Consider the following 19563-nt stretch of genomic DNA (forward strand, 5'->3'; position numbering starts at 1 on the left):
AAATTCAAGTACTTCTATCATTCATTGCCATTTACATTTCATGCAAGATGTTTATGTTTCAGTCATTTTTACTTTGCTCACTTGATTCATATCATTTGTGCTTGTATATATTGTGTGCTTGTGATTTTGTTTTGTTTGTGGTCTTAGGACCTTAAAATACTTAATAAACAACAAAAACCCTAAAAAAATATGTTGATGGACTATTGAACCTTTGCCATTGACTTGATCTGAACTCTTGGACTTAGAAGTAGACAACATTCCCTATGCTTTGAAGGACTTTCCCAATGCCATTATTTTGAGACTGGGCTATCTTTGACAGTGTCTTTCATTTGATGCAAGCCTTGGGGATTTCCTTTGGTTTTATATGTTACCTTGTCTCTGTGTTTAATTGTTATACTATTATTATTGTTGATGTCTGATGATTATTTTTGTGAGTTTGCCAAGGAATATTTCATCTGCTACATTTGAAGACATTGAAGACGGCTTACTATTGGAGTGTTTGCTTGGATATTATGGCCTTCTTTATTTGATTCCTTGGTCTTCATATTATTTGCTTGGATGTTTTCTTATGCTTATTGCTTGCTCAAAAGTCCAAAGAAAATGAGTTTCTATCTAACATTTTTATCTTGTGGATTGCTTCCCATTGGTTAGATCTTTTCAACTCTTAACTTTTAAATTTTGTTTAGGATAGTCCCTTCATCTCCTCCTTTCTTTCTTAAAATTCTAAATCTCTCCCTCCTTTTAAAAACTTTCTTTGTTTGTGTTTTCAATTTAGACATGTTTTAATGGATAGAAACTTTAGCCTTATGCCATTGCTTTTCAAAACTTTTTCTTTAATCAAACTTGTGAATGAACTTAATTATATTGATTTTAATTTCAAAAGACAAAAAGAACTAATGACCTCATCTAACTCTTTTGGCCTTTGTGCCCTTTTTCTTTTAAACTTTTGAAAAAGAAAGTGTTTAGATTTGAGTTATCTTTGGTTGAGATGTAATTCTCCCATTCCATGATATTTTGATCGTAAGTCTTTCCATTTATTAGGGGTCAGAGGCATACTTGTTGATTGAATCCAAGTTGGAGCCCTCCCTCTTAAATGTTATAAAGCACTCATTATCGGTGGATGTTTGGTTAAGTATTCTCCCATTGATAACAAAAGATCTTTAAAAAAAATTTAAAACCAATCCACCAATCTCTTTGAAATTTTTACCACGAACTACGTGGGTTTGATCCCTCATTTTTATGTTGGTACGTAGGCATAAGACCGAAGGTCTTGTGAAACACAAAAATATAATAAGTGAATTCTTTTCTCATCCCCCCATTCCATTTTTATCAAGCATCTTTTCAACAAAAACACTTGAACACAAAAAGGGCTCCCTAGGAGTACCTAGGACACTTTGGGTGCTAATACCTTTCATCTGTGTAACCAACCCCCTTACATGTAATCTCTAACATTTTATTAGTTTTGGTTTGAAAACTTCTTATCTTTGGGTTTTGTTCGTACTTTTTCCCCTTTCTTTTGGAAATAATAAAAGCGTGGTGGCGACTCTGATTTTTCAATGATGTCGGGTTTATCCATAGCTCGATGGTCACGAATGCACTGCTACAATGTTACTATAAGCCAACACAAAGCTTTAAGTTCCAACTATCCTAAAGTAGCGAGACTCCACGCTAATCCTACTACAATACGTGTGAATATTGATCTTATACCTATGTCTAGGTTTAGTACCCAATAGATGATTATTTTGGATCTAGTAATAACAAACACCTTTCGATTTCAGGTCCCACCATGAAAATAGGTGTTAGGTTGCGAATCTAAAACAAACATTAAAATTAAAGATTCACCAATATTATATCATGAGTGGACTTACATATAAAACCATGGCATATTTAGTACATGAATATAATTACTACAATTAAACCCAACAACAGGAATTTTAGCTACACTTACACATGGTTAGCATAACAGCTGGCCTTTCCAGAGATGTTGACTTCAAAAACGGGATATGCCTTGTCACTTGAACAATGCTTTCGCCTTCAAACTTCCTATCTTATCATTCTAATGTAGATCAGAGTGAACCTACTCCAATTATGTACTCCTCTGTGATACGGTGAACTGACTTTGTGTTTTTGCTTTGAAAAGCAATGTTGCGGATAGCAAGAGTCGCCACCGACTTTTCTTTTATCCAATAAGGAAAGGCGGAAAAGAACAGGAAAGACCTTGATTAGATTTTGAATTCGGGAGGTACATTATACAAAGGGAAGGTGTTAGCACCCTTTGTATCCATGGTTATCCATGGGCTCTTAATTGCTTAACTCACTTATGTTTTCCTTGTTTCAGAAAGTGTTTGTGGTGTGTTTAGAAAATATTTTGAAAGGAGAGTTTAACTTTGTAATGATTCTTGTACGAATGTATACAAAGTGTTTATCTCGTTTGATTTTGAAAGATGTTTAGAAAAATATAACTCGACGATGATTCTGGTGCGAATGTATACCAAGTGGTGATTTTCTAAAAGATGTTTTGAAAAGTGTGAGGTGTGAAAAGTATTTTAAGCTGTGAGCAAGCATTTAAGAGTTATACCTAACCAAGGTCTTTAGGAGGGTAAAACTGTCCTTACTATTGAGAAGTAAGTAGTCTTATCCTTTGGATGTAAAGGGACATCGTGGGGTCGTCGATTGGTCATTGAAGGCAACATTTGTAAAGATACCTTAGCATTCGAAGGGGCGATCATCATTTAATCGTAGGCTACAACGAAGGGTCATTGAGGGACAAAGTCATATATTCGAAGGCAACGTTCGAGGGACAAGGTCATATATTCGAAGGCAACGTTCGAGGGACTATGATTTATCTTGTAGGGACATTGACCTTTTGATCAAAGGGACTATAACTTATCTGTTTAGGGATGATGATGATTTAATCGAAAGGGTCTTTGCTAAGGGTATCCCCACATTCGCGGGACATGACCGTAATATCGTAAGGCAACAAAGAGAGGGATAAGATCACGTATTCGAAGGCAATGTAATTAGCCAAGCAATCAGAATAAATCTCCACGATGATATCCCACAAATAAAATGGAATGCCAAGCTATCTCTTCAAGAGTCACGAGAGCCCTTACAAAAACTCAGCAAACATGTTAGAATAACGGGATGGGGTACAATCAAGAGTTGCACCGAATAAAAGAATCAGAGCAATAATAATGTCAGGCGAACAACGTGCAAATGCAATAGAAAACATGTCAAACAAATACGTCGCAGATTAGAATGCAAACGGAAGAAATCAATTACTGTCATATTCGCTACTGCCTCGCCTAGCGAAGGCCTGGCGAACCCTCACTACATGTTCGCTTAGCGAGGTGCTAGCGAACGACCGCGGGTTCTGGGTTCTTCTTTGATAACGGTGCGATTTCAGAAACCCCAAACCCTATGGCATTCATTATAGAAATTACGTGATTGAACATTCAAAGTATTGTTTTACACATTCATGCACATCTAAACCCACATGCAAAAACCTAACGGTATCCGCCTTTTCAAATTCAATCATAATGCCTCATACATTTAGCAATTTCAGAATAAGAGCATGGAATAGTGGGAATAGGGCAAACCTGATTGGAGGGATCGAACGAGATTGAGTTGCGTCGTTGGGTTTGCAGAGCAATCTTAGGGTTTATGCCTGATAGAGTTGTGTCGCATCCGCGAAAAACAACCGGCGAGACTCAAATAAAAAACAACACAGAGCCGCCACTGCGCGTTATTTATCCCAAGATAGGGAAAGGAAACGCTCAGAGAAACCTGGAAAGGAAATGGTCTTGCGACCAAAGAGAAAGGGTAAGGGAGTCGGTTACGCAAGGGGAAGGTATTAACACCCCTCACGTCCGTCGTACTCGACGGGATCCACGTTCTAAAAGAAAGAATAGGTTGCTAAACATCACACACACACACAGGGAACGTAGGTGGGGTTAACAGAAGGGAGCTCGATAGGACGTCGCATCCTATGCCTACATATCTCGTCTGGAACGAGAATCAGAGCCACTGTAGTTCGGCTTACGCACGCCAAACAACACAAAACGCACAAACAGATGGCAAACATGGAGCCCGACAACCACTCGATGGAATTACGTCAGCATCCGAACCAAAACACGCACAAAACGGCAAACGTGGAGCCCGACTGCCAATCAATGGACTTACGTCAGCATCCGAGCCAAACACACAATCAGATGACAAGTAAACACACACAAAAAAAAGTGCCCGGAGAGGTCTCGCACGACCTCCTGCCTACATACCTCGTCTGGAACGAGGATCAGGGCGATGTAGTTCCCCCTCAAGGGAAAGAAAATCTAACCAGAAACCGAGGGAAGACACACTACCAGGGAGCTGGACTCGAGCCTAGTGTTGTCATGCATCGTTACCCTACGTTCAGGTTTCTACCTACTTGCACAACTGCAAACTAATCCTATCCAGGAAGAAAGCAAGCATACAAGCATACAAATCAAAACAAGCATTTCAAGCAAATATTCACATAGCACACACTATAACCAGTCAAGTGAGGCTCACACAATGGGTTTGACTGCCGAAGCAAGTCATCTGTACATGGGTATTGCTTGCTCTTAACCTTGCCATTACGAGGCTAAGGTGAAGCAGATGAAAAGGTGAAGTGAGGATGAGACCTCACAGCTCTTATCCCTGACCAGGGAGAGCTTTTAGACAAAGGAGCGTGGGTCCAGAATGGAGGGACCCTTCTACGCTCAAAGACTCTGACTCGATTGTGCAACAGCACGAGATCTTGGGTTTGTGTCCCAATGCATCAACACACAGCCGTGTGAGCAGAGGGACGACTCACAAAATAGTGGGGGATAGATTGCATATCCCTTGGCTTCCACCAATTGCCTTGATTAAGGACTTTACCTGCTTAGGCACAATTTTAAACAATCACAAACATCGCCTCTTAAGGAGGACTTCAGACATTTTGCCCGGCCAAATAACAGACCGGGTCTCCCAGACTACATGAAGTCAAGAGGACCTACCTCGATTGGTCTACACAACCAAGCAGCAGCTAGCAAGCAAGTTCTTAAAAGAACTAGAAGCGACTAAATGTACCTGAAAACAATCAAGTATCATCAGTGCTCAGACAGACAATCATAAACAGCAAATGTTAATCAGTCAGCCTATACAGATTACACACAACAAGGCAAGCTATAAGCTCAAGCTCAAGCTTCACAACCTACAAAACAAATTTATGTTAGTTCTCAACATCAAACACTATCAATTTAATCCACTTGGTTCAATCTCCTTAAGCATTATGCTTTTCATCCTGAAAAATCAAGCAAATGTGAGAAACAAGACCACTAGGCCAAGCCTAGGGTCCAAAAGTGAGAAAAAATTCTAAACAGCAAGGGATCTTCAACCAAATCCAAATTAATGCAATTCAAAAGCAAGAGCAATTGATCCCATGTTTATATCATTCATCATATTCATTTCATGACCAAAATAAACCAAACTAGGTCAAACATAACACCAAACATCCAAACAGAATGACTTCAACCAAATCCATATCAAAACAATTCCAAAAATCCTCAAATAATTTACACCTAAACAGGACATATTCAAGGTACAGCATGTCAATTTTCAGCTCAATTGGGCAAAAGGAACTATGTCAATGAAAATCAAGAAAAACAGACACAAATATTCAAGCCAAACCATAGCATCAACACATGCATTCAATTCAAAAATTCACAAGTCAATGAAAACAGTTAAGAAATGAATGGGACCAAAACAGGGATGTCCTACAATGTGTCTACAACCAGCATACCAAATTTCATGTTCATCTAAAACCATATGAGCATTTCACACAAGATATCCCAACATATGTCACACAAGCTTGCATAATTGACCAACAGAGATGAAAAATATCAATCAAATTGAAAATGCCATATAAAAATCCAGAAAAATTCACATAACATCTCAACATATCCGTAATCAATCATGCAAAATTTCAATTTATTCCAACATCTCTAGGTCAGTCAAATAATTTCACGAAATTGACCTATCTAGGTGTGACACAAATTGTCACACCTAAGTTCAAAAATTCATATCTCACTCCACAGGTATCAAAAACTCACAAACTTTATATGTAAATCACCATTAACATGTCTACAATCACCACAAAAAATTTCAGACATTTCTTTTAAGGCATGAGAATTTCACATCAAAAATGGCAAAATGTGCACAAATATACCACAAGTCAAACAACCCTAGGTCAAACCAATTTTTCACCAAGCACAAATTTGGAAATCATGCTCATAAAATTCTACAGGAAAAATGGAAACTATAGAAAAAATCCTCATATTTTTTTGACCTTCCAATAATTTTCTATGAATTTTTTAATGTTTGGTTAATTAAATGAAATAATTATTTAGATGTTATATTTAATTAATTAGAAGTAATGGCAATCCCGTAATTATCCAGCCAGCCGGTCCAACTCAGCGTCTCATTTACTGCGTGGCGGTGTGTAATTGGTTTGTAATGGAGGGAAACAACTTTTCAAAATTTCGAGGCCACGTGACGGATCAAACAGAGAAAACAGCTCCAGCAAATCGTCTCCCCCGCGCCGTTAACGTGTTCTTCTTCTTCAAATGCGGTTCCGCTCAAATCTCAACCAAAACGCGCAAATCCTATACCATTCTCTTCGTCTCCTAACGCACATCACTAATATGCTAACGATTTTTATTAATTTCCACTGTACATCACGAATCGAGCTTGGAAAGGAATGAACACAAAACTTGAAATCAAGATATCTCTCTTAATACTTAATCATTTCATAAACCACAAGTTTCACGCTAACCTACGATGAACGATCTACACAATGCATATAACAATTTACAAAACCATGAGATTCGAATTCGCACCTTTGTTTGATGACAGCCGTGATTCGTGATGTTTTGATGCGCAAATTCCAAAAACAGATCAAGTAGAAGATATAAGAAGGTGAATGCAACTTGTAGCTTGGCTCGAATTCGCTTCTAGTGGAAGAAATCTCCAAATGCCATTGATGAATCAAGGATGAACAGTTGCGATTTGGTGCTTCTTTCAATCCAATTTGCCAAAACAGTTGAAGTAGATGATGAATGGAGATCGAATCCAAAAGAATTTTGCAAAATGATCAAGAATTGGAAGAGATTGAAGGATTTTGGCTTTTGTGTTCTTGAGAGGTTTTGGTGAATTTGGAGGGAAAAAGAGATTGTGATTTTGGGAATTGTGAAATCTGTTAGAAGTTGGTTATGATTAGGAATATATACACATGATTAACCAAGCCTTAATCACCTTAATTAGCAAAATGGAATGTGATTAGCATAAGTGTCACTTTCAAAGTAAGGGCAAAAATGCCATTTCACCACAGGCCAATGACAGCTCATTTGACAGCTCACACATGCTCTAAATATCTGTCATGAGCTGTTGCAACTTGTCTCATCTTCATTGGATGTGTATTTCTCATTTTCCACATGTCATGGCACTTTTATACATTTTCAAGTCCATTTCAAAAGTGAAATCTCAAACCATGAGGCCTTGGCATGTTATGATGATTCCAACAATTTTCAAATGATATTTATGAGGTGTTGCAAAAATCCCCATTCAAAAATTCCCATTATTTCTCAAGTTGGACAATTTTGCCCCTGGATTTTTAACTGTACACTTGAAATTTGACTTTTTGCATTGACCATTTTTGAAGAAATCCAATTATGCACCATGAAAGTACATGTCAAATGGAGTTTGTGCATAAAAATATCATCCAATTTGGACACTCCATGTGGAAGTTATGCCCCTCTGATTATGGGTCATTTTTGAAATTGACTGGACCATAACTTGCCAACCATACATGAGATTTTCAAGTTCTTGGACTTTTTGGAAAGGTGATACCAAGATCTACAAATTTCATGTTGAACAAATTTTCATTTGAAGCTTCCTTGGACATGTAATTTTGAGGTCAAAAACTTTCCATTTTTGGAAACTTCCATTACAAGTCACTTTCTATTTTTGGCAATTTTTGTCCTGACTTGATTCTCTCCATTCTTGAGCTTTGACATGTCAAATAACACTTGTTTCAACATGAATGAAGTGTATCCAACTCATTTCCACCTCCAAATCCATAAAATCAAGCACAGTTGACCACAGTTGACTTTTTCAACTGATAGATGAATTTGGCAATGCATAGATCAAACTGAACCCCAATCTCCTGATGAAATGGCTCAAGGATGAAACCCTAGCCTCAATAAGCTCCACATAATCATAAAATGATCCTTATATCCATCATAAACCCCATCTCCTGATCATGCCCTGATTGGCCCAATGCAACTGATTAGGGTTGACCAGTGGTCAAAACCCTAATCTCAAGGTATCTGCTTCAATACTTGATGATATCAAACCATGATGATGATGATGAATCATTTAAATCAAGATGAAGACCAATCTCCTTTGAGAATCATGAAACCCTAATTAGGACCTCCACATCCTCAGATGATTAATGACCAGTCCAATGAAACCCTAGCTTGCACTTTGACTTTCTCATCTTCTGATCAAGACTTGGGAGAATGGCTTGCACAATGTAACCACATGATATGCAATATGCAATGCCTACTGACCTAAAAAATGATATGTAATATGTTATGCTAGTCCCAAGAGAGGAGGGCAAATTTTGAGGTGTTACAGCTGCCCCTATTCAATCCACTGTGAACCTGTCGATATGAACAGCCTCGGCTTTCAGATGATCAGGATGAAGAGTGATTGAATACCCAGAACAGACGAACAATTTGCACTCTGATGGGAAAATAATTAACAACGCCTGTCAGAATCGGCGAAGAAACACAATCTTGAAACAAAAATCCGTCTGGAACGGAAAAAGTCGGCCTAATCACCGAAACATAAACGTCGACCTGGATACCAAAACAACACTGTCGACCTGGATACCAAAATAAATGGTAACACAGGGATAACCCATGGCCTGAACACCACTCATCCGCTCGGGATTACTATTCTCTCTCCTTTTCATTTTCTTGAACCCCAGAATTTTCTCTTCTTTTTTCATTTTCTTGGCCTGAACACCACTTTGGTCTGAACACCTCTTCGGTCTGGATACCGGGAAACTGACCGGATTGCCGCAAGCTGCATCGATCTAATCATCGTGAGCTTCTTCGATCTGGAAATCGGAACTGGCCGGAGTGCCACAAGTTCTTCGTCCTGACTGTTGAGAACCTCTTCGATCTGGAAATCGGAAACTGGCCGGAGTGCCACAAGTTCTTCGTCCTGACTGTTGAGAACCTCTTCGATCTGGAAATCGGAAACTGGCCGGAATGCCACAAGTTCTTCGTCCTGACTGTTGAGAACCTCTTCGATCTGGAAATCGGAAACTGGCCGGAATGCCACAAGTTCTTCGTCCTGACTGTTGAGAACCTCTTCGATCTGGAAATCGGAAACTGGCCGGAATGCCACAAGTTCTTCGTCCTGACTGTTGAGAACCTCTTCGATCTGGAAATCGGAAACTGGCCGGAATGCCACAAGTTCTTCGTCCTGACTGTTGAGAACCTCTTCGATCTGGAAATCGGAAACTGGCCGGAATGCCACAAGTTCTTCGTCCTGACTGTTGAGAACCTCTTCGATCTGGAAATCGGAAACTGGCCGGAATGCCACAAGTTCTTCGTCCTGACTGTTGAGAACCTCTTCGATCTGGAAATCGGAAACTGGCCGGAATGCCACAAGTTCTTCGTCCTGACTGTTGAGAACCTCTTCGATCTGGAAATCGGAAACTGGCCGGAATGCCACAACGACCCATGCTGAGGATGACAAGCCCTGAGCCGACTGCTCTCTATTCAACCCTGGCAGACAAACACTTCGCGTTTAGCTGGGGATTATCTTCTTTCTTATTTTTCTTGAACCCCGAAACTTTTCTTTCGCGCAAATGATCCTAGATCACTGCATTTGAACCCCGAAATCTTCTTTCCTTGTGATAACTCCGCTGGCAATCGTCGGAAATAACACCAATCACCACTCTGATGGCGACATATCAGAGGGTACACCTTCAACCAGACACTGACTGATGACCGGGAAGAAACTCGACGTTTACTGGACATCGAACGATGATGTTTTACAGGACATCAAAGAAAACTCGACCAAACATTAAACAATGACTGGGAGAAAACTCGATGTTTACAGGCATCGGACAATGATGTTTACCAGACATCGAACAATGATGTTGACAGGACATCAAACAATGATGTTGACAGGACATCGAACAATGATGTTTACAGGCATCAAACAATGATGTTTACAGGCATCAAACAATGATGTTGACAGGCATCAAACAATGATGTTGACAGGACATCGAACAATGATGTTTACAGGCATCAAACAATGATCGACCAGACATTAAACAATGACTGGGAAATAACTCGACGTTTACTGGACATCGAATGATGATGTTTACTGACACCAAAGAAAGCTCGACCAGACACTAAACAATGACTGGGAAATACTGCTGCTCCAAAATCCCGCTGCTGAACTCCTCGGAGTATCGTCTTCACCGTCCGGCAAAACCAAATCTCAAGTGGTAACCACGGCTCGAGTCGCGCTGATCGCGTAACCTTTCCATCTCTGCCCGGCGGAAAAACTCCTCCAGTATCGCACTACTGGGGAAATACCTTTGATCAAATCATGAGGCCAAACTCCTCGGAGTAACACCTCTACTTCTGGTAAAACCACCTCTCAAACGGTAACCACGGCTTGAGACTAGCCTGTGCTTGCAATATGATGCATGATTGATTTTTTCTGCGTAATGCTCCATAATTATGGAAATGCTACGCGCTTTATTATTTTTCTATGCAACATGCTATGCTATTTTTTCATGATGAATGTATAAAAAGTATCCCCTTCAAGGGATTCTGCTGAGGAGCACGAGACACTCTGCTGAGGAACTCGTCAATACTCCAACTCCACCCTGCTGGGGAATAGCACTGCTGTTGGGAAAAGGTAGCCCTTGCTGGGGAAGAACCTCCTTTGCACCCAATCTGCTCGGGAAACTGCTGGGGATAAGAACCACCAACACTCTGTGGGGATACAACAGTCTTCGACTTGCCGGGGATATCAATCCCAACTCTGCTTCGGGGAACCCTCACAGATACCTGACGACTTTACTGGGGAAATGCTCACCGATACTCTACTGGGAAACAGCCACCTCCAGGCCTGGCAACTGGGGAAGCATCGATCTGACACCTGCTGGGGATAACCATCCAAACCCTGCTAGGGAAAACGAATGCTACTCCGCTGGGGACAACCCATGCAATCCACACGTAGGATACACTCAGCTGGGGATGCAGATATCGGCCTGCTACGGAAACTTGTCCAATCCACTGGTAGGATGAACACTGCTGGAGATATATTTCATTGAAACCCGCTCCACTCGGGGAGTAGCAACCTTCTGGCATGGCTGCTGAGAAAACACCGTTTTCCTGCCGGGGATAACCATCTTGACTCGGCTGGGGAATCCAGAGACCTTGATCTGCTAGGGATCTAGTCCTCTAATTCTTCTTGGGGACCTCGCTGGGGAAATGAGAAAAGTTGGTACAGAACACCCGTCGACTCGTCGAGCCCTGGTATCCACCTCCCAATCTCGCATCAGCTTTCCACTTTTGAGAATTCCCAGACTCTTCTGGACCCTTTTCTGCTCCATCATCTTGTATTCCTAAGGTCGCGCCGCGCTCGACGGAAATCGTACTCCTAGGAATATACGGATTTTCAATTTTCCGACTTTGAAGAGTCTTCTTGATTAATTCCAAAGGTCGACGGACGTCTCACGTTGTCTCATCGCTTCTCTACCCATTCATTCGTCCCTGTCTGGACTCCATGGGGATCTGCTACAAAGCTTCCACACCACAACCTGCAAGTGAATGGAAATACCTAACAGTTCCTGCAAAACAGATCGTTAGATAAAACCGTGCCCCAGGCGTGTCAAGATTTCAACACTTGGGTCACTCAACCTTCCAAATAAGATTTCAAGTTTTCCATCTTATAAACATGCATTGGAAGGAACCTGTATGTGTTAAAAATGCAAGATTCTTTATCAAAAATATCTGGATGTTTTTGCAATCAAAGCGGTAACGAAAAAAAAAAACAAAATTATTTGACTGAATATGCATTTTATTGATTGGAAACGTGTGTGGCTCAAATTGAGCAATACAAAGGAAGCAATTCCTGAAAAGAGGTAATTGCGCACAAAAGGAAAAATCTATCCTAATGGCAATGTGAAACCCGTAATCTCATCGAGTTCCAACTCGGTTACACCCCATATGTCCTCAGACTCTCCTTGCTTTCTGCCTTCTGAACAAGACGCTTCCAACTGATCCCTACCGGGTATTATCCATGATGCTTTAACCAAAGCGCAAACGATCATGCTGGACGCAGTTGTTCGTTTCAATCCCTCTTTTGCCTGGACCGCCCTTTCGGGTTTTCAGTCCACCGGGATACCCTTTTTTGCCCAAGTCGCCTTTTCAGGTTTTCGACTTGCCGGGTGTACAGTTTTTCCTTTTATCCCTAATTTTTGCCCGAACCTTTTCCTGTTTTTGGTTCGCCGGGATGCCCATTTTTGCCTGGACTATTTTATTCTTTTCGTCCAGCGGGTCTCTTTACACGAAGTATTTTTTAACTGCATCCGCATTCACAGGGGATGGAAAATCCTCTCCATCCATGGTCGTTAACAACAAGGCTCCGCCAGAGAAAACCTTCTTGACCACAAATGGACCTTCATAATTCGGTGTCCATTTGCCCCTTCGATCGTTTTGAGGAGGAAGGATCCTTTTCAACACCATATCACCTACGTGATATACCCGAGGTCGTACTTTCTTGTCAAAAGCACGCTTCATCCTTTGCTGGTACAACTGCCCATGACAAATGGCCGCTAGCCTCTTTTCTTCAATTAGGCTCAACTCTTCGTACCGGGTCCTCACCCATTCAGCCTCTTGCAACTTCACGTCCATCAGGACTCTCAAAGAGGGAATCTGAACCTCAACAGGTAATACGGCCTCCATTCCATACACCAATGAGAAAGGAGTTGCCCCAGTAGATGCACCGAGGTACAATACCCGGTATACAAGCTTCGTACTTGCCACATTGTCAGCTCATTCAAATGCTATCCTGGAAACGAAGGGAACATGGGATCCCTTTGGCGTAACCAAAGCACTAACTCGTCCACATTAACCCCATCAGACATCAAAACCCGTTCGGATTCGGGGTCAGGCCCCTCCTCCGGGATCGGTCACTCTCAATCTTTCGATTGGAACACCTCGAGATATCCTCATCAGGGACTTCAAACTTCATCGGTTGATAATCCTCAATGGGTTGCAGAGCGATGTAATCAGACAATACCCCTTGATTGCTCTCTGAGAGCACCACAAATCAGTCAACATTATTTTGCTCCTCACAACCCATCCGGTCAATGTTGGATCCTCAAACCCATACTTGATCGGATCCTTTTTGGAAATCCGCAAAGTGGCATGAATCAGCATACTGTCTCAGTCAGCGAGCAGCCTATGCCAAAGTACAGCAAGTTCTCTCGAACAGTGAATGTATTGTCTCACAGTCGATAAACTTTTTGCTAAGGTAAATTGCATGCTCTTTTCGACAAGACTCGTCATGCTGACCCAATACACCTCGTAGACCCCTCGAAGGCCGTCAAGCGCAGATTAACAATCGCTCCACAGGAGACATCAGAATCAGAGGCTCCTGCAACTTATTCTTTTATTTTTCAATGCCCCTTGGCAATCATTATTTCACCTGACCGTTTGATCTTTTTTTTTTCAACATCTTGAATATGGGTTCACACGTGGCTGTTAGATGAGATGTGAACCATGACAGGTAGTTCAATCTTTCTAAGAAACCACGAACCCCTTTTTTCCTTTCTCGGTTCAGGCGTTTCTCTTTTTTTTTTTTTTTTCTTTTTTTCTTTTTTTTTTTCCAGGATGAACCTCGATTCCTCCCTTACGATGAACCCCAACAGCTTACCGGATCGCACTCTGATAGTGCACTCGCTTGAATTCAACCTCAGTTTGAATTGTCTCAACCGGTCCATTCAGCTTGGCCAGATCTGCCAGATGCCCCTCTTCTGTTTGGGACTTTGCTATCATGTCATAGCATAGCATTCGATTTCACGACGAATCATATCATGAAACAAAGTCACCATGGCTCTCTGATACAGGCACTGGCGTTCTGCTTCTTTAGAGGACAATCTTCTATCCATGGTAGCCTGTTCACAACGGCATCGGTGTTCAACCCTGGCATATTCTGACATGACCAGGCGAAAGTATCTACATACTCCTTCAACAAGGCTACCATTCTGCTCTCGACTCGCCTCTGAAGCGGCCACAATTTTCACTTCCTTCCTGACCTCGGCGGTGCTTGGAATAACAACCTCAACCCGCTCCTCGTGCGGCTGAATCACCTTCTCCTCTTGTCTTGACAACCTGGCTAATTTCCAGCAGATCACAATCTTCTTCGCCTTCTTCTTCAGCAAGATAGATCGGTTTGTCAAAGTTATATGAGGTGTAACCAAATTGTTATCAAAGAGATCCGGAGAATTATTTTTCGACTTTGGGACGAGACAAATCAAAAAAGAAAAATGAAAATAAACATTGCCATTTTTATTTGTTTTTAAACTGCAAAAATAAATGAAAAACAGGGAACACCGCTTTTTGACTGAAAAACATCCATTTATTAATGATGCAGAAATGCAGATTTAAACATGAGGTGGCCCTTACAATGAACCAATACGTGTCGGGCAACACGTATGGCTTTCATGCAAATAAGAACTGAAAACAAGAAAATATTACTCTTCCAGATGAGTGTCAGTGCTGATCTTTTTAAGCCTTCCAATTTCCTGCCACGCACGATTTTATCCATGACTCAAGTTCACAGTCGCTGTCAGTCTCTTCCCCCACCGCATAGGCGTGATCTGAATCTTCAGCAATTGCACCCACCATCGCCTGTCCATGCGCCGGCATGGGATTGGCATCAGCATTCAATGACAATGTAAAATTGAGGGCCTTGGACTCCACCAGGTCTTGGACAGTATGCTTAAAGGCTCTACAACCCTCAATGTTATGCCCAGGCGCACCAGAATGAAATTCACACCTGGCGTTCTCATTATAGTTAGGTGGCCTCTGATCTGATCTTAATGGAGCTAACATCCTTGGCTGAACCATCCCCAGATCCATCAACTCTTTAAACAGAGCAGCATATGGCACGGGTGGCTTGTCAAAATGACGATCAACCCCCTTTCCTTTCACTTGACTCCCAGCTCCCTGTATCTTCTGTGGAGTTGTCTGAGGTTGCTGTCGGACTGACTGTTTACCAGCAGGGATGGTTACTGCAGCAGTGTGCTGGTAGTAACGACCCCTACCGTGTCCTCTCTGGGCGTACACAGCACTTGATTCACCCTCATCCTTGTGCTGGTCATTACCAAAGGATTTCTTCGGTCCAGATGACGAAGCGTTTCCTTGCATGTTCCCCATCTTCAGCCAGTCTTCAATCCTCCCCACCTTTTCGGCAATTACTTTCTGCCCCAAGGCGAACTCTTTCATGACATTGATCAGCTCTCCCATCTTCTCTTTCAGCTCGAGAATGTCAGCGTTGGACGGATTCATCATTCCTGTGTCAATCAAACAGGTTAGAAACTGACACCTGCAAAACAGAAAACAAGTTATTATGCATGAATGCAATGTCCATCCATATGAGGAACACTTTGTCTCTCGATCCTGGCTTCATTGAGACAAATAATAATCCGGCAGCAATATTCTGACATTCAGCATTTTGACTTCCCCATTCATATCAGAGATATATGATTTAGCAAAATACCCCCAACCATGTGTGTGCTTGTGTGAGTGCATATGGTACAGCAAATAAAGCTTGAAGATCAATCATTGACTGAAAATAATCATCACATAGCAAAATGCACAATAAGTGCCATAGTCATACATCAAACCAGATAGAATTCAACTACAATCCTCCATAATCAAGAAAGAAATACAAGCAAGGAGATTCCGTCAACAAGCCTGACGGTAATCCACAACAAATGAAAGATCTAGCTGGATGAGGGTCCCACAGATGGCCCTATCTCATCTTCCATCTTCGCGAACACTACGGCGAACCTGAGCTCGGTGTTCTCCTGCTGCAATCTCCCCACTTCTTTCTGATGAACCTTCATCTGTCTGAAATAGTGATCTCTCTCTGCCATGTAATGATCTCTCTCGGCCATGATCTTCGCTTTCTCTGCTTCCCACTCTGTAGCAAGGCTCCGGGCTCTAGCATCTCTCTGATCCCTCACGAGGATCTGCCTCCTCTTCTCATTTTCAATGACCTTTGAAGCTCTAGCTAATCTCTCTTTGGTGATGTCATGCTCCTTTGTTGAAGATGCTAAAGCTTGGCTGACCTTCCCATAGTAAGCAGTATCCATCTCAAAGCGCTTTGCTTCCAAGGCATGTCGCTTGTCTTGATCTTCCATCTTCACTTTGATCTCCTGGTTGGCCGTCTGAAACCGAGCAACAATCATCTCCAATTCTGCTTTCTCTGCAAGCAACTGATCTCTGGCTCTCTTCATCTCAAGGAATTCTTCCATACTAACAGAAGAACTTGGACCCTCAATCATAAGACACCCAAGATCACCTCCAGGAAATGGTACATGTGTAACCTCAATCCTCTTCCGCAACCAGTCGTCAAATAGAGGAAAATACCGGCAGTTGACTTTGCCAAACGGAACCTTACCCTTCTTCTGAATGTTGCGCCATGACCCAGACACTTGCACCAACTTGGCCTGATCGCCCTCAGCTGAGAAGTAAAAGGACTCCTGAATCTCTCGCTCGAGAGGAGGAACCTCCATAGCAAATCCCATCTGTCTCCTAAGAAGCGTTGGGTTGTAGTTAATGCAACCCTGAACACCTATGAGAGGCACATTGGGAAATCTCCCACAGCTATATATGAAATCCCGTCCAGCCATACCATTATGAGTCCATGCAATATCATCAGCCCGCAAACCCATCAATCTGACAGACCACTTGACCAAAGGATCAAGATGAGCAAAAGCACCTCTGGAAGGCAAATACCCCATAAACCACTTGAACAGCAGCTGAGCACAACACCTGATCAAACCACCACGTCGCTTCTCGTTCCTGTTATGGACCGAGTAATAGACATCTCCAATCAAAGTAGGAATAGGGTTCCCTTGCATAAACAATCTGATGGCATTATGGTCCACAAAACTCTTCTGATTAGGAAACAGAATAATCCCATAAATGCTCACAGCGATCAAGGCACAAACCGTCTTCCAGTTACCCACTGCAGCATGCTCCTTGGCCTTAGCTTCCAAGAAACTTAAGTGAAAACCCGGTAATTTTCCTTTCTCCTTCAAACCCTCCTTGACCATCTCCGAACTCAAATAAAGAGCACGGGAAATCCCAAGGACATCAGGCTCTCCTCTAATAGCACAGAAAGGAATCTGATCTCGGATCGGAATACCCAGCATACTAGCATAGTCCTCCATCAGAGGTCCCAACAGATAATCCGGGAATACAAAACATCTCAGACCCGGGTCATAGAACTGGAGAAGGGTATGAATGGCGCTCCTGTCGCTATCAGTGAGTCTGAAAACCATCTTCAGGATACTACCGTATGCCTCTCTGAACATCCCCACATGGTCGGGTGTAATCAATGCTATCATATCTCTCAACTCATCAATCTCTGGGTTGAAGAAATTGTAGGCAACGTTATCTTTCAGACCGGTCCTCATATCTGAACAGAAAGTCTCTCTACCAGGATCTCGATAAAAATGTCCCTGCATATGGATAAACATGTGTTAGATGCAAGTAAATGCATTATGTAATGATGCTGATGAATGAATGCAATGCATTGCCATCCTCCAAGTCATCTGATCATCTGCACTGAAACCTGGTCTCTGGACCGATCATAATCATCTGAGGAATATGCAACCACAAATCCAACTCAAGGGTTCCGAAATAAACGGAACTGACAGATACACCATCATCATCACCAAACCACAATCTCTGAGCAGACACCCATCTGAATCGGCCCGGGGAATCCTGAAATAAACGGATCCCCACTGATAAATATCACGGACAGCACTCCGGCGTCACCGCAATAAATGACCATAAATCCGACTTATAAATAGGACTCTGATCAACTGAACCATTAGTCACCATCTGAGTCACCATCTGAACATGCATCTGAAAGAAACACCCTCCCCTCACAGGTAAATTCTAATCAGGTTATCCTAAGGCGGATAATAGTCTCGACAATCGGGCAAAGATACTCAATGGGTTTGCCCTTTCGGGTGTGCCATTGTAGCTCTCCTGAGATCGCCTAAACCAAAGATCCGGGAAATGATCGGTCACCAGAGTCAACAGCTCAAATGAAGTAACTCAACCAAAGTGGAATATTCCACAATGGAAAGCACTATCAGATGAACCTCGTCCGGCTTGTGGCATGTCACGTTGCAACAATATGCTGATTTAGCAATTGAGGAACGTGAGACCACACTAATCCTAGGTGTATACTCGGGCCTGGGTTTTAGCCCCACTCAGAACACCCACCCCAAACAGAGGAACCACCTGCACAGAGGATAGCAACATGATAGTATGATGCATGCAAATATTTATGCAAATATATACACAGGTTAGAATAATAAATGCAATAAATAAAACAAAACAAGCAACCTAAACTATCCTAGAACGCTAGGAAGGACTCGCTTAGGGAAGATGGACCAGCACAGGTCTACATCCGAGAGTCCCCAGCAGAGTCGCCAGCTGTCGCATCCGCGAAAAACAACCGGCGAGACTCAAATAAAAAACAACACAGAGCCGCCACTGCGCGTTATTTATCCCAAGATAGGGAAAGGAAACGCTCAGAGAAACCTGGAAAGGAAATGGTCTTGCGACCAAAGAGAAAGGGTAAGGGAGTCGGTTACGCAAGGGGAAGGTATTAGCACCCCTCACGTCCGTCGTACTCGACGGGATCCACGTTCTAAAAGAAAGAATAGGTTGCTAAACATCACACACACACACACAGGGAACACAGGTGGGGTTAACAGAAGGGAGCTCGATAGGACGTCGCATCCTATGCCTACATATCTCGTCTGGAACGAGAATCAGAGCCACTGTAGTTCGGCTTACGCACGCCAAACAACACAAAACGCACAAACAGATGGCAAACATGGAGCCCGACAACCACTCGATGGAATTACGTCAGCATCCGAACCAAAACACGCATAAAACGGCAAACGTGGATCCCGACTGCCAATCAATGGACTTACGTCAGCATCCGAGCCAAACACACAATCAGATGACAAGTAAACACACACAAAAAAAAGTGCCCGGAGAGGTCTCGCACGACCTCCTGCCTACATACCTCGTCTGGAACGAGGATCAGGGCGATGTAGTTCCCCCTCAAGGGAAAGAAAATCTAACCAGAAACCGAGGGAAGACACACTACCAGGGAGCTGGACTCGAGCCTAGTGTTGTCATG

The sequence above is a fragment of the Lathyrus oleraceus genome, chromosome 3, assembly GCF_024323335.1.
Source record: "Lathyrus oleraceus cultivar Zhongwan6 chromosome 3, CAAS_Psat_ZW6_1.0, whole genome shotgun sequence".
Classification (NCBI taxonomy): Eukaryota; Viridiplantae; Streptophyta; class Magnoliopsida; order Fabales; family Fabaceae; genus Lathyrus; species Lathyrus oleraceus.